Below are 13,753 nucleotides of genomic sequence, written 5' to 3' on the forward strand. Positions count from 1 at the left end.
CAAAAGTTTACACCGTTCTTAATCTAAATTATCCTAAGGACAAACACACACACACACACACCCATGCCCGAGGGAGGACTCGAACCTCCGCCGGGACCAGCCGCACAGTCCATTACTGCAGCGCCTTACACCGCTCGGCTAATCCCGCGCGGCTGCCTGTTTACATAGCTCTGTTTTTGAATACACATCACTACATGAGCTTCTTTGGCGCTTCAGTGTGTGTTACGTGACAATTTCACAGATAACAGGCGACCTAACACAACGTATTGGGGTAGGCAGTGTGATGGCTGTGGCACGCCAGAGTCGGCACTGAGATTCGATACAGCACAGATTATCGAGGACTCGCTGCAATCCGCAACGAAGTATGGGAGGCGCTCCACAAGACCACGCCCCCGTCTCAGCAACAGCAGTGCCCTCGTTCTGAGGTCAATGTACCGTCTAGCATGCAAGAGCTCTGCACCAGTTTGTGACCTCGTCTGAAGGAGTCACCATCACAGTATAGGACCAACACGATAGCTAAAGTTTCCGATGGACTTCTTCATTTAAATGTGTAACACTGTACTGCAAGAGAAAAGTTTGTTGATCTGTGCATCAAATGATGCTTTAAAAGTCAATAACAAATTTAACATACCAAGCTCTCTTGTGGCCAAGACCTGTGTGAAAGTTAAGCAAGTCTTTTATTCATTTATGTAACATATTGGAGTAATACGTCAAATGTTCTGTTTTGATGTGCCACCTCTCCGACCAGTCAAAGAACGCACAGTTGTCGCAGGACGACTGCACGAGAGGCGTTCAGTGAGAAATGCAACACTTTTTTCTGAAAGTGGGTTGGTTTTATTCTGCATTCCAATACATCGTATTATTTCCCAACCTTGTTTTGGGATATAATCTTCATTCACTGCAATTGCCTTAGGCCACCTTACTGGGAGGTGTGTGTGCCCACACGACCCACTCTACTGGTCGGCTTTGGAGCCAACGTCTTCCTCCATCAATAACATCTCCATAATCCGCATGCTTTTTCCCACGGAGTGTATCCTTAATTCGGCCAGACAGGTGGAAGTTGGAAGGTGCGAGATCCGGGCTGTAGCGTGGATGAGCAAGAGGAATCCAATGAAATGACGGTGTTCGACAAAAAATTGTCGAGATCAGCCTCGTAACGCGCAAGCAATACAGCGCAGATTCGTTTCTCTGTACGGGTTTCTGTTAGGTGGCGAGGAAACTATCTGGGCACACGCCTTTGAGTACTCCAACTGGTGGACGAGTGCGTCAGACGTCGGGTTGAGCAGCGAGGTTTTGACTGTGATCCGTCGGTCACCTCGAATGAGAGTGTCCGCACGTTCCAACACTGCAGGAGCTACGCGGGAGATCGGGCAGGTTTGAGTGACCTTGTTGCTATGACGACAGACGCCTGCCCAACGACTCAACGCGCCACTGCCAAGTCCCCATAGACATTCTGCAAGCGACTATGAACATTTGCGATGCCCTGGTTTTCCGCCAAAAGAAATGACAACTCTCTGCTCGGAATACATCTCAGTTAAAGATGCCATTTTTAAGGCCTTGCTTTTTGCTGTTTGATCTTCTACGCCTCAGTATTTCCCTTTTCAAAGCCACTTATTCCTCTTCTATTGTATTCCTTTCACTCGTTACACTCAACCATCGCGTAGTGTTCTCTTTGAAATTTGGGTACCAGGTATTCTTCTGATCTACTCCTGTCCAATCTCTGTAATTTCCTCTCTTCCTCCAATTTCTTGAGGTTGATTCTGCAGTCCATAACTAATTTATTACAGTTGAAGACACCATCTATTCCTGAGAAAGCGTAGGAGTTTAAATAGAATTTTGAAACCTCAGTTTTAAAATTATCTTCTTCATTCTTAAAGCTTTCATTGTCTCCATGTCTGCTCGACGTATGCAACCTACTTCCAAGATTTTTAAATCAAGTATTAGCGAGGTTCAGATTATGCTCTGCTCAAAATTCTTCCAGGCAGCTCTCCAGCGCCCCTATTCTACCTCTCTATGAAGATTGTTCAGTAAGTAATGCAACACCTCTTTTTGCTGAAAGCAGGTTCGTTTTAATCAGGTGCCCAGTGCACCGTATTATTAGCCACTGATTTGGCTACAAAACCCTGTTTTTCAACATAACTTCCGTTCAGCGCTAGGCCTTATAGCACCTTACCAGTTGCCTCCCCATCATCCACGTTCCGCTCCCCGCAGAATGCATCCTTCACTGGACCAAATAGATGGAAGTCGGAAGTGGGGACATCCTGGCTGTTGGGTGGATGAGGAAGAACAGTCCAGTGTTGTGAGCTGCTCCCGGGTGCACAGAGTTGCATGAGGAATGGTTCAAATGGCTCTGAGTACTATGGGACTTAACATCTCGGGTCATCAGTCCTCTAGAACTTAGAACTACTTAAGCCTAACTAACCTAAGGACATCACACACATCCATGCTCGAGGCAGGATTCGAAACTGCGACCGTAACTGTTGCGCAGTTCCAGACTGTAGCGCCTAGAAACGCTCGGCCACTCAGGCCGGCAGTTGCGTGAGGACTTGCGTTGATTTGGAGAAAGAGAAGTTCGTTTGCATTTTGTGGTGACGGACACACTGAAGTCGTTCCTTCAATTTCCTGAGGGTGGGTGCGGGCCGCCTGTACGCTGGAGATTGGACGAGTTTCTACGACCTTGTTGCGTTGACGACAGACGTTTCGCTCAACGACTCTCCGTGCTTTTGTTCACTGCCAGACGACCGTTGACATTCTGCAAGAGCCTGTGAATATCCACGATACTCTGGTGTTCCGCCAAAAGAAACTCAATTACAGCTGTCTGCTTAGAATGCACCGCCGTTAGAGACTCATTTTGGAGACTACGAGTAGCGCCGCCATCTAACAGAACTTCATGAAACAGTTGAGACTGAAGAGGGAATAGTCCACTGCGTCCCACAACGAATGGGCACTTTTTAAACCGAAATTGGCCGAGAAAAAATAGGTGTTTCATTATTTATTGAACGCCCCTCGCAGTTTCCTTTGGTAACAGGGGGGGGGAAAAAACGTGTTGCATTACTTATTGAACGCCCCTGTAGATTCATTCGTTTGGTGACGGCAGGTAGTACGTAGCACACCTGATTGGTAGACTAGAGGCCGGCCAAAGTGGCGGAGTGGTTCTGGGCGCTACAGTCTGGAACCGCGCGACCGCTACGGTTGCAGGTTCGAATCCTGCCTCGGGCATGGATGTGTGTGATGTCCTTACGTTAGTTCGGTTTAAGTTGTCTAGGGGACTGATGACCTCAGGGGCTAAGTCCCATAGTGCTCAGAGCCATTGGAACCATTGGTAGACTAGACACACAGTCAACATGGGTTTAGAAAACATCGTTCCCGTGGGAACACCACTAACTGTTTATTCACATGAAGTGTTGAGTGCTATTGACAAGGGATTTTGGATCGATTCCGTATTTCTGGATTTCCGGAAAGCTTTTGACACTATACCACACAAGCGGCTCGTAGTGAAATTGCGTGCTTGTGGAATATCGTCTTTGTTACGTGACTGGATTTGTCATTTCCCGTCAGAGAGGCCACAGTTCGTAGTAACTGACGGAAAGTCATCGAGTAAAACAGAAGTGATTTCTGGCGTTCCCCAAGGTAGTGCGATAGGCCCTTTGCTGTTCCTTATCTATATAAACAATTTTGGGAGACAATCTGAGCAGCCGTCTTCGGTTGTTTGCAGATGACGCTGTCGTTTATCGAGTAATAAGGTCATCAGAAGATCAAAACAAACTGCAAAACGATTTAGAAAAGGTATCTGAATGGTACGAAAAGTGGCAGTTTTGACCCTAAATAACGAAAAGTGTGAGGTCATCCACACGAGTGCTAAAAGGAACTCGTTAAACTTGGGTTACACGATAAATCAGTCCAATCTAAGTTCAACTAAATACCTAGGTATTACAGTTACGAACAACTTCAATTGGAAGGAAGTCACAGAAAATGTGGGGAAGGCTAACCAAAGACTGCGTTTTATTGGCAGAACGCTTAGAAAATGTAACAGACCTACTAAGGAGACTGCCTACACTACGCTTGTCCGGCCTCTTTTAGAATACTGATTCGCGATGTCGGATCCTTACCAGACAGGACTGACGGAGTATATCGAAAAAGTTCAAAGAAAGGCAGCACGTTTCGTATTGTCGCGAAATATGGGAGAGAGTGACACAGAAATGATACAGGATTTCGGCTGGACATCATAAAAAGAAAAGCGTTTTTCGTTGCGACGGAATCTTCTGACGTAATTCCAATCACCAACTTTCTCCTCCGAATGTGAAAGTATTTTGTTGACACCGACCTACATAGGGAGGAACGATCACTATGATAAAATAAGGGAAATCAGAGCTCGTACGGAAAGATATAGGTGTTCATTCTTTCCGCGCGCTATACGAGATTGGAATAATGGAGAATTGCGAAGGTGGTTCGAGGAACCCTCTGCCAGGCGCTTAAATGTGATTTGCAGAGTATCCATGTAGATATAGAGCCTACTAGTTCGGCGAGATGTCGTCGCCCCAGGGGCGCCGAATTCAATAAAAATACTCCTATCGTCGCCGCGGAGCGTAAGGAAACACTTTGTCTCAAACAGAAACTGTTCCCCTATGACGAAGTCTATCACCCCAAGACGTTTGCTACAAAGACTTTCAAACACCCTTCATTCATATACGGTGCCCTCTCCGTGCCACTCTGATTGAGAATCAGTTGATGGGCCTTCTTGCGAACTGGCTTCCTCCGGCCTAGTGCAGCTGAGGGGGCGGCGGCTGGGTAGGGTAGGCCAGGGCAGGCTCTTAGCGTAGACAAAACACTGGAGTAATTCTCCGCGAATAGCGGGCAGAGCGCGCCGACTGACTGTTTTACTGCGCGGCCCGCAGATGAGCTACGGCGGCCCTGTTTGTCGTAATTACTCTGGCCGCCGCCGCCGCCGCCGCCGCCGCCGCCACTGCACGGTTGTCGGTTGTTTCACAACGCCGGGGTTGTGCCGTACAGCGGCTCGTGCGAGCACCGCGCGCTCCGTGACACCGCCGTGTCGCCAGAGTGGACAGCCGGGGGTTAAGTCTGCGAATTTATGCACATCCGGCCGCGACTGACGTTTACGTCACAACTCCGCGGCGAGCCTGCTGCGTCGAGACGAGCACAAATTACTCGTTCCCTTCAGTGTTGCTCTCATTTTGCTCAGGAGTGACAAATTAGTGTTATCCTTGTGGTGTAAACACCTCGCTTCGTAGACTACTTAAATGAGTTAAGTATTTCATTGTTCTAGTAACAACAGAGATACAATGATACGGAAACATCAAAAACACAACGTATTACCGTGCCCAAAACTGTTTAGAAAACCTGTAGGCACTCAGAGAATCTTCCAGTCGTCTCGGAATGGGTACACACAGGTTGTATATGGTATTCAACAGTATCTTACACACCACTCTACCTGTAAAATAGTGCAAGATTAGAAAATGGTTCAAATGCCTCTGAGCACTATGGGACTTAACACCTGAGGTCATCAGTCCCTTAGAACTTAGAACTACTTAAACCTAACTAACCTAAGGACATCACACACATCCATGCGCGAGGCAGGATTCGAACCTGCGACCGTAGCTGTCGCGTGCTTCCAGACTGAAGTGCCTAGAACCGCTCGGCCACAGCGGCCGACGGATACTAACGCCATCTGTATGTACATACCGCTATCCCATGACTTCTGTCGTCTCAGCGAAGATACCGCACAGCACAAAAGTTATCATGGATCCCAGAGGTTCTCCAGCTTCCTGTTAAAAATCGGAGATTGTTTCCCACTTACTGTGCCTGTTGTCGGCCTGTCGTCCAGGACTGAGCTGAATGTCAAGGCCACTAGTTTATGTTATCGTCCAGGAAGCCGGTGTGTCTCGAATGCCCTTTCTAAAACTAAACTTCGTCCGAAAAGGCCTTGGGAGGCCCAACGGTACCGACCGGCCGCCGTGTCATCCTCAGTCCACCGGCGTCACTGGATGCAGATGTGGAGGGGCACGTGGTCAGCACACCACTCTTCCGTATGTCAGTTTCCGAGACCGGAGCCGCCACTTCTCACTGAAGCAGCTCCACAGTTTGCCTCACAAGGGCTGAGTGCACCCCCTTTGCCAACAGCACTCGGCAGACCGGATGGTCACCCATCCAAGTGCTAGCCCAGCCCGACAGTGCTTAAGTTCGGTGGTCTGACGGGAACCGGTGTTAGCACTGCGGCAAGGCCGTTGGCAAATGCCCTTTCCATTTTCTCTAAATACTGAGTCGATGCCTACCCCGTCGTGTTCGTTGCTTTTGTGATGTTCCTACCTATTCTTAGTATAAAGTCAGCGGTACAGTGCTCTTTTCTAAAGCCAGACTGTATTTGAGAAATTATCGTTTGTTCTAAAGCAAAACGTTGTAGGTGCCTATTTGTTACTGTTTCGAAGTATTGATCTACTACTAGTAGTAAAATGGAAATGGTGATAGGGTACAGTACCGCCCGACATTGAAAATGGGTACAATATTCTTCGTTATTCTTGCCAGAACAACATATTTTTTGTAATAATAACTCAATTTCACTTTATACACCGAAGCCGGATACCAGTGTAGGAAAGAATGACAATTCATTTATTTAATTGATCACATGTGCACTCCCACAAAATAAATCCCTACATCCAATTTGGTGAGACCTGCGAAATGAATGAATATATGGTCGTCTGCTAACCGCAGACAGTGAATGTGCAATATATGATCATCTTTGAGACGGTCCTTTGGTCACCTTTGGTGGAACCAAAGAGATGAAATTTACCTGAGCTTTGAGCGCCTGAAATGTGGCTGACCAATACGGCAGCATGGTGCCCCCCCCACCTCGGCAGAGGTGCGAGCTGACCTGAAGAACGGCCATGTTTCAGCACTCTGGCGCTGGATCTTGTGTTGGTAAGACCTGTCTTAGGTGCGCTCCGTAAAGACAAAACAGTGGAGAGAATGATATGGATGTGAAATACTTAAGAGTAGTTTGGAATAATAATTTCTCTATTTGTGGGGAGAATTAAATGTCAGGCAGGCAATATTGAGGGGATCGTAGTAATCTTCGGAAGTGACCAACGGTCACAATGAAACCATGTGTAGCAATAAGTTGAAATACTTGCGAGTGCTAGTACTAAGTTGAAATACTTCAGAGTGCTAAAGACAAGCTGAATTACTGGCGTGTGTACTATAAGTTGGAAATATTTAAGAAATGGCGTGTGCAGGACTTGAAATTAGAGACGAGTACTTCCACGTGGTGAGTACTGTGTGAGTCTCAATCTGTGTATGAGACAAAGGATGAAGAGAAGTACTCGTCCATGGTATCAGTTGAGGACTCGTGTGTGTGATGAATATGTTCTTAACATTACTTTGTGTGTTATGTTTCCGTGTGACGCTGGATTCAAACTATAATACTCTGAGAGAGAAGCAAGGTGAGTCAGCCGTCTATACAGCAACGCTACTTGGCTTGCATTGCACGAAGGCGTCCATATATCCTCCAGAGTTCAAAGTAGGAAAGAAAAATTACGAACTGGGGCAGTGTCGTGTGAAACTGGGATGAATAGTAATTGAAGTGGGAAAGCTGAAAGTGATGTGATTATGACGTTGTGACTATTCCTTGTGTTGTATTCCATGTTGCCAGTGTGGTGTATTTCATGTAATTTAAGTATGTGTGGTTTGCATGGGAGAGTAGCAAGATAGGTTCAGAGGCGGTGGGTTATGCATGTTCCTTTTTGTACCGCTCGGTCTGGAGGAAATTTTCGTGATGATGGGTGTGAGAGTCGAAGTGTGAGATATACCAAAAGATCCACCATCCTATCCAGAAAGTGCACTGTGGTGTTAGATAATTACGAGATCATAAGATAGAGAATCTTGGCGGAGCTTCTCATGTGTAATTGTTTTAGAAAAATGTACTGGTGTGTTTAGGTTATAGAATTTATCGGAATAAAAAAGATAGTGAAAAGAAAAAGATTGGTGGCCTTTTCCTCCGAATAGTATGTTGTCATGATATCCATAATTTATAATGTGTGCGCCATTCATATTCAGTGCGATGGCCACGTGTTGATAAAAGCCGTTGTGTAAGAAAGAAAATGCGGTATTGCCAGTGCGTAGTGAACAGAGTTGTGTAAATTACTGATAGTCAGATTGCGATATCCGTTTCCGTTGCGTAATAATCAAACAGGAGAATAATTTGTAACTTAATTGTGAGTACTAGAGCTCATGTTACTCGATAAATAAGAATGAATGCACTCGCTTGGCAGACCACTCAACTTGCAGGCCTCACTGCTTGATGCCACAGTATGAGCAAGGCATGTGGGTGCCTCTCAATGGAAATGAGTGTTCGGCGTCATTGGTCGGGAGGCCCCTTACGGGGCAGGCCCGGCCGCCTTGGTGCAGGTCTTATTACATTCGACGCCACATTGGGCGAACAGCGCGCTCCCTGAACGGAGAAAATCCCCGACCCAACCGGGAATCGAACCCGGGCCTCTTAGGACGGCAGTCCGTCATGCTGGCCATTCAGCTATCGGGGCGGACAGTAGTAAAATGATTGGTCTATACGAGTTACGATTGTTTCGTGGATTGCCAGGCTTTAATAAATAATTACCTTAGCTGTTTTTCTTACTGACAAACTGGACTACCGGGCTTTCTCGTCATCACCGATTTCGTGCAAGTTTGCGCCATATTCAAGGATTCGCCAGAAATGAAAGTGGTAGAAGTGGAAGCTCCAAATGGCCAAGAGTTTAGAAAAAGTAGCATTTTTGGCGGCTGTCGGCCGAGGCACGCGGTAATCTTACGGTTCTGGGTTCGAACCGCAATGCGAGAACTTCCTTTTTTTATTTTCAGTTTATACGCTATATGCACAGCTAATTAAGCGAAAAAATGTTCAATATATTGTATTTAATAATATTTTCGTAAAATGCATGCCAAGGAAAGACAAACGAAAATTTGGGATTGCTAAGAAGTTTGTAAAAAGAATAAGGATTGTACTTACAGCGTCCACGAGAACGTTGCAAAAAAAAAACGTTCCAAAAAGGGACTGTGAGTAGTGTGTACAGGTATTCAGCGTTCCCTTAGTTCCACTTCGTCTGTCGAGCAGCCCTCGGCAGCTGCAAACCAACGATTGTTTCCTGGTGCAGGTAAAATCGGCCCATGGGACGTTGGGGACAACGCCAGCTACGGTTATGGAGCTCATTCGCTTGCCAATTCCCCATCGAGTAATGTGAATTTTTCGACGTTATTGTGAGAACACAGTGCGAATATTTTTTTTCTACAGGTACTTTAAAACGACTATGTAATTGTAAAAATGTGGCTTTTATGACGTGTGCAAGGTGCTGAGAAAACTGTAGCGTCCGCTATTTTTACGACGAATATCACCCATCACTTGTAAATCACCAGTTCTAAAGTAATAATTTATAAACAAAATTCTCGTGCGCGCCTTACAACCCTTTCCTGGAAATTTATGTGCCTTTCTTTTTTATGCATTTGATGGAAATATTAATAAATACAATATAATAAGCATTATTTCTGTTAATTAGTTGTGTAAGTAACATAAAACTGAAAATTAGTTTCCACTCACAGACTCGAACCTACCACCCTCAGTTTTCCGTGATGCACTCTTTCTGCGGCGCTAACGTAAATCATTCATGCCACGCCTATGATGTTGTTGTTGTGGTCTTCAGTCCTGAGACTGGTTTGATGCAGCTCTCCATGCTACTCTATCCTGTGCAAGCTTCTTCATCTCCCAGTACCTACTGCAACCTACTTCCTTCTGAATCTGCTTAGTGTATTCATCTCTTGGTCTCCCTCTACGATTTTTACCCTCCACGCTGCCTCCAATACTAAATTAGTGATCCCTTGATGCCTCCGAACATGTCCTACCAACCGATCCCTTCTTCTAGTCAAGTTGTGCCACAAACTCCTCTTCTCCCCAATCCTATTCAATACCTCCTCATTAGTTATGTGATCTACCCATCTAATCTTCAGCATTCTTCTGTAGCACCACATTTCGAAAGCTTCTATTCTCTTCTTGTCTAAACTATTTATCGTCCACGTTTCACTTCTATACATGGCTACACTCCACACAAATACTTTCAGAAACGACTTCCTGACACTTAAATCAATACTCGATGTTAACAAATTTCTCTTCTTCAGAAACGCTTTCCTTGCCATTGCCAGTCTACATTTTATATCCTATCTACTTCGACCATCATCAGTTACTGTCCTCCCCAAATAGCAAAAATCATTTACTACTTTCAGTGTCTCATTTCCTCAGCATCACCCGGTTTGATTCGACTACATTCCATCATCCTTGTTTTGCTTTTGTTGATGTTCATCTTATACTCTCCTTTCAAGACAATTCCATTCCGTTCAACTGCTCTTCCAAGTCCTTTGCTGTCTCTGACAGAATTACAATGTCATCGGCGAACCTCAAAGTTTTTATTTCTTCTCCATGGATTTTAATGCCTACTCAGAATTTTTCTTTTGTTTCCTTTACTGCTTGCTCAATATATAGATTGAACAGCATCGGGGGCCGGCCGAAGTGGCCGTGCGGTTGAAGGCGCTGCAGTCTGGAACCGCAAGACCGTTACGGTCGCAGGTTCGAATCCTGCCTCGGGCATGGATGTTTGTGATGTCCTTAGGTTAGTTAGGTTTAACTAGTTCTAAGTTCTAGGGGACTAAAGACCTCAGCAGTTGAGTCCCACAGTGCTCAGAGCCATTTGAACCATTTTTGAACAGCATCGGGGAGAGGCTACAACCCTGTCTTACTTCCTTCCCAACCACTGCTTCCCTTTCATACCCCTCGACTCTTATAACTGCCATCTGCTTTCTGTACAAATTGTAAATAGCCTATCGCGCCCTGTATTTTACCCCTGCCATCTTTAGAATTTGAAAGAGAGTATTCTAGTCAACATTGTCAAAAGCTTTCTACAAATGCTAGAAACGTATGTTTGCCTTTCCTTAACCTAGCTTCTAAGATAAGTCGTAGGGACAGTATTGCCTCACATGTTCCAATATTTGTACGGGATCCAAACTGATCTTCCCCGAGGTCGGCTTCTACTAGTTTTTCCATTCGTCAAGAAAGAATTCGTGTTAGTATTTTGCAGCCGTGGCTTATTAAACTGATAGTTCGGTAATTTTCACATCTGTCAACATCTGCTTTCTTTGGGATTGGAATTATTATATTTTTCTTGAAGTCTGAGGGTATTCGTAGGTATTGTAATTCTTCACCGATGCTATCCTTGTCTGAAAGTGTGAGAACTGTATAGACCCGAGTCTTCGTGACGGATAGTGTAGGTTTTCTGTGTACTTTGTGATCCAGGGATCTGTCCGCTCTTGTCGTATTAGGTCTTCAGTTTTGCTACATTTTTTTCATTGTGAAAAAAAAAATAAAAAAAATGTGAATCAGAGAATTGTACAGCGCTGGTCCGTACTTTCTCGCAACTTTCGGGCAGCACATGAATTCCTCGGCGGAAGAACTGAGCGTCTTTGGAGGACACCCATGAACTCATCGAGTTTTGCCCTTGTTCACATGACCGGAAGTGCTGGATAGCCAGGCCGAGTAGCACTGATTGAAAAAGGTGATAGTCAGAGGAAGCTATGCTTGGAGAAAACAGCGGATGGGGTAGGACTTCCCATTTCGGCATTTCCATGTTCGTTTTCGACATAAGGTCTAGCATTCTTAGGTCACAAAATCACCTTTTCGTGTCTATCGCTCTATTGTGGCGGTTTTCTTTCATTGCTCGAAGCAAAACGCTTCAGCTGCTTTCGGTAACGATCTCCTGTCATTGTTTGCGTCGGTTTCAGTAGCTTCGGATACCGCGTATCTCTTACCGCCACACCGATCTTCGACGTCAGACTCACCGTTTTTGAAGCATTGAAACCATCTACATCTACATCTACATTTATACTCCACAAGCCACCCAACGGAGTGTGGCGGAGGGCACTTTACGTGCCACTGTCATTACCTCCCTTTCCTGTTCCAGTCGCGTATGGTTCGCGGGAAGAACGAGTGTCTGAAAGCCTCCGTGCGCGCTCTAATCTCTCTAATTTTACATTCGTGATCTCCTCGGGAAGTATAAGTAGGGGGAAGCAATATATTCGATACCTCATCCAGAAACGCACCATCTCGAAACCTGGCGAGCAATCTACACCGCGATGCAGAGCGCCTCTGTTGCAGAGTCTGCCACTTGAGTTTATTAAACAGATTCGTAAAGCTATCACGGTTACCAAATAACCCTGTGACGAAACGCGCCGCTCTTCTTTGGATCTTCTCTATCTCCTGCGTCAACCCGATCTGGTACGGATGCCACACTGATGAACAATACTCAAGTAGAGGTCGAACGAGTGTTTTGTAAGCCACCTCCTTTGTTGATGGACTACATTTTCTAAGGACTCTCCCAATGAATCTCAACCTGGTATCCGCCTTACCAACAATTAATTTTATATGATCATTCCACTTCAAATCGTTCCGCACGCATACTCCCAGATATTTTACAGAAGTAACTGCTACCAGTGTCTGTTCCGCTATCATATAATCATACAATAAAGGATCCTTCTTTCTATTCTGTGCACGTTCTTTCATTAATAGGTGCCTCACCATACGGGTGCATCTTACCCAGTGTGATATTCCTGGCTGTTGCCTTCAGTATTTTATTTTGCGGGAAGCTCGCCTTGATGAAACTTGATACACGTCAAATAGCATACGATACAAAAGTAGGGTGAGGTACAAGCGACAGATGGTGCAGTATGTACCAGTCTCGTGGGGGAGTCCGCCAATAGTACTGAACTAGCTTCTGATTGGTCGGCACGTTTGGGTGCTAGGCGTCAAAATGCCTAACTTCTCTCATTAATTATTTACTTACTTTTCATGGTATTTAAGCCAGTTTTTGGTATGACAATCTCTCATGGTTACCCTACGAAAAAAATGGTTCAAATGGCTCTGAGCACTATGGGACTTAACATCTGTGGTCATCAGTCCCCTAGAACTTAGAACTAAGTAAACCTAACTAACCAAAGGACATCACACACATCCATGCCCGAGGCAGGATTCGAAACTGCGACCGTAGCGGCCACGCGGTTCCAGACTGAAGCGCCTTTAACCGCACGGCCACACCGGCCGGCGTTATCCTACGAGTCTACCATTTTCGTTTATCACATTTCACTAGTTCTGAGAAACATAAGAATAACGATATTGCAACCAAAGTGCTTCAGACACCTTCGGGTCGCTTTGGCGCGCCCTGGAGACGAAGTACTTCGGCTGCGCTAGTCAGACAGTTTCGGGCGTTCTAGAGGGACGGACACGTATCTCTGTTTCGGACGTTCTGGAGGGTCGAACACGTATCTCAGAACCGTGAGTTACTTAGATGTGAATATGTAATATTGCATGGCATAAATCTGTTTCGAGTGTTTTTCAGAGCCAGACATGTTGTACTCTTATATCTTAGCAGTGACTATGTAATACTCGCTCTGTCTAGTGCGTACCGGAGAGCCGGACATGTGTGTCATATTTCGGAAGTTGGATGGAAAAGTTACCATACAATTAAGAAAGCTATGTCGAGTGTTGTAAAAGACAGAGTAAATGTGCAATATTTGAATAATAACCAAACAGCATACATGAATGAGAAGTGTCGCCTACGATCATCGTCAGTACTACAGTTCTTGCCCTCTGTAGATACAGAGACTAACCAGGGTAAGTGGCATCCCGCAAAAAGACTAATCATGGGTTCGAATT

The 13,753-nt window shown here is 45.4% G+C and overlaps 1 pseudogene; it reads right to left on the reverse strand.

Moving 5' to 3' along the window:
• Positions 1–6,129: 6,129 nt before the first annotated feature.
• On the reverse strand, positions 6,130–6,247 carry LOC124552922 (annotated as a pseudogene).
• Between the last annotated feature and the right edge of the window lie 7,506 nt (positions 6,248–13,753).

Source organism: Schistocerca americana, chromosome 10 (genome assembly GCF_021461395.2).
Source record: "Schistocerca americana isolate TAMUIC-IGC-003095 chromosome 10, iqSchAmer2.1, whole genome shotgun sequence".
Classification (NCBI taxonomy): domain Eukaryota; kingdom Metazoa; phylum Arthropoda; class Insecta; order Orthoptera; family Acrididae; genus Schistocerca; species Schistocerca americana.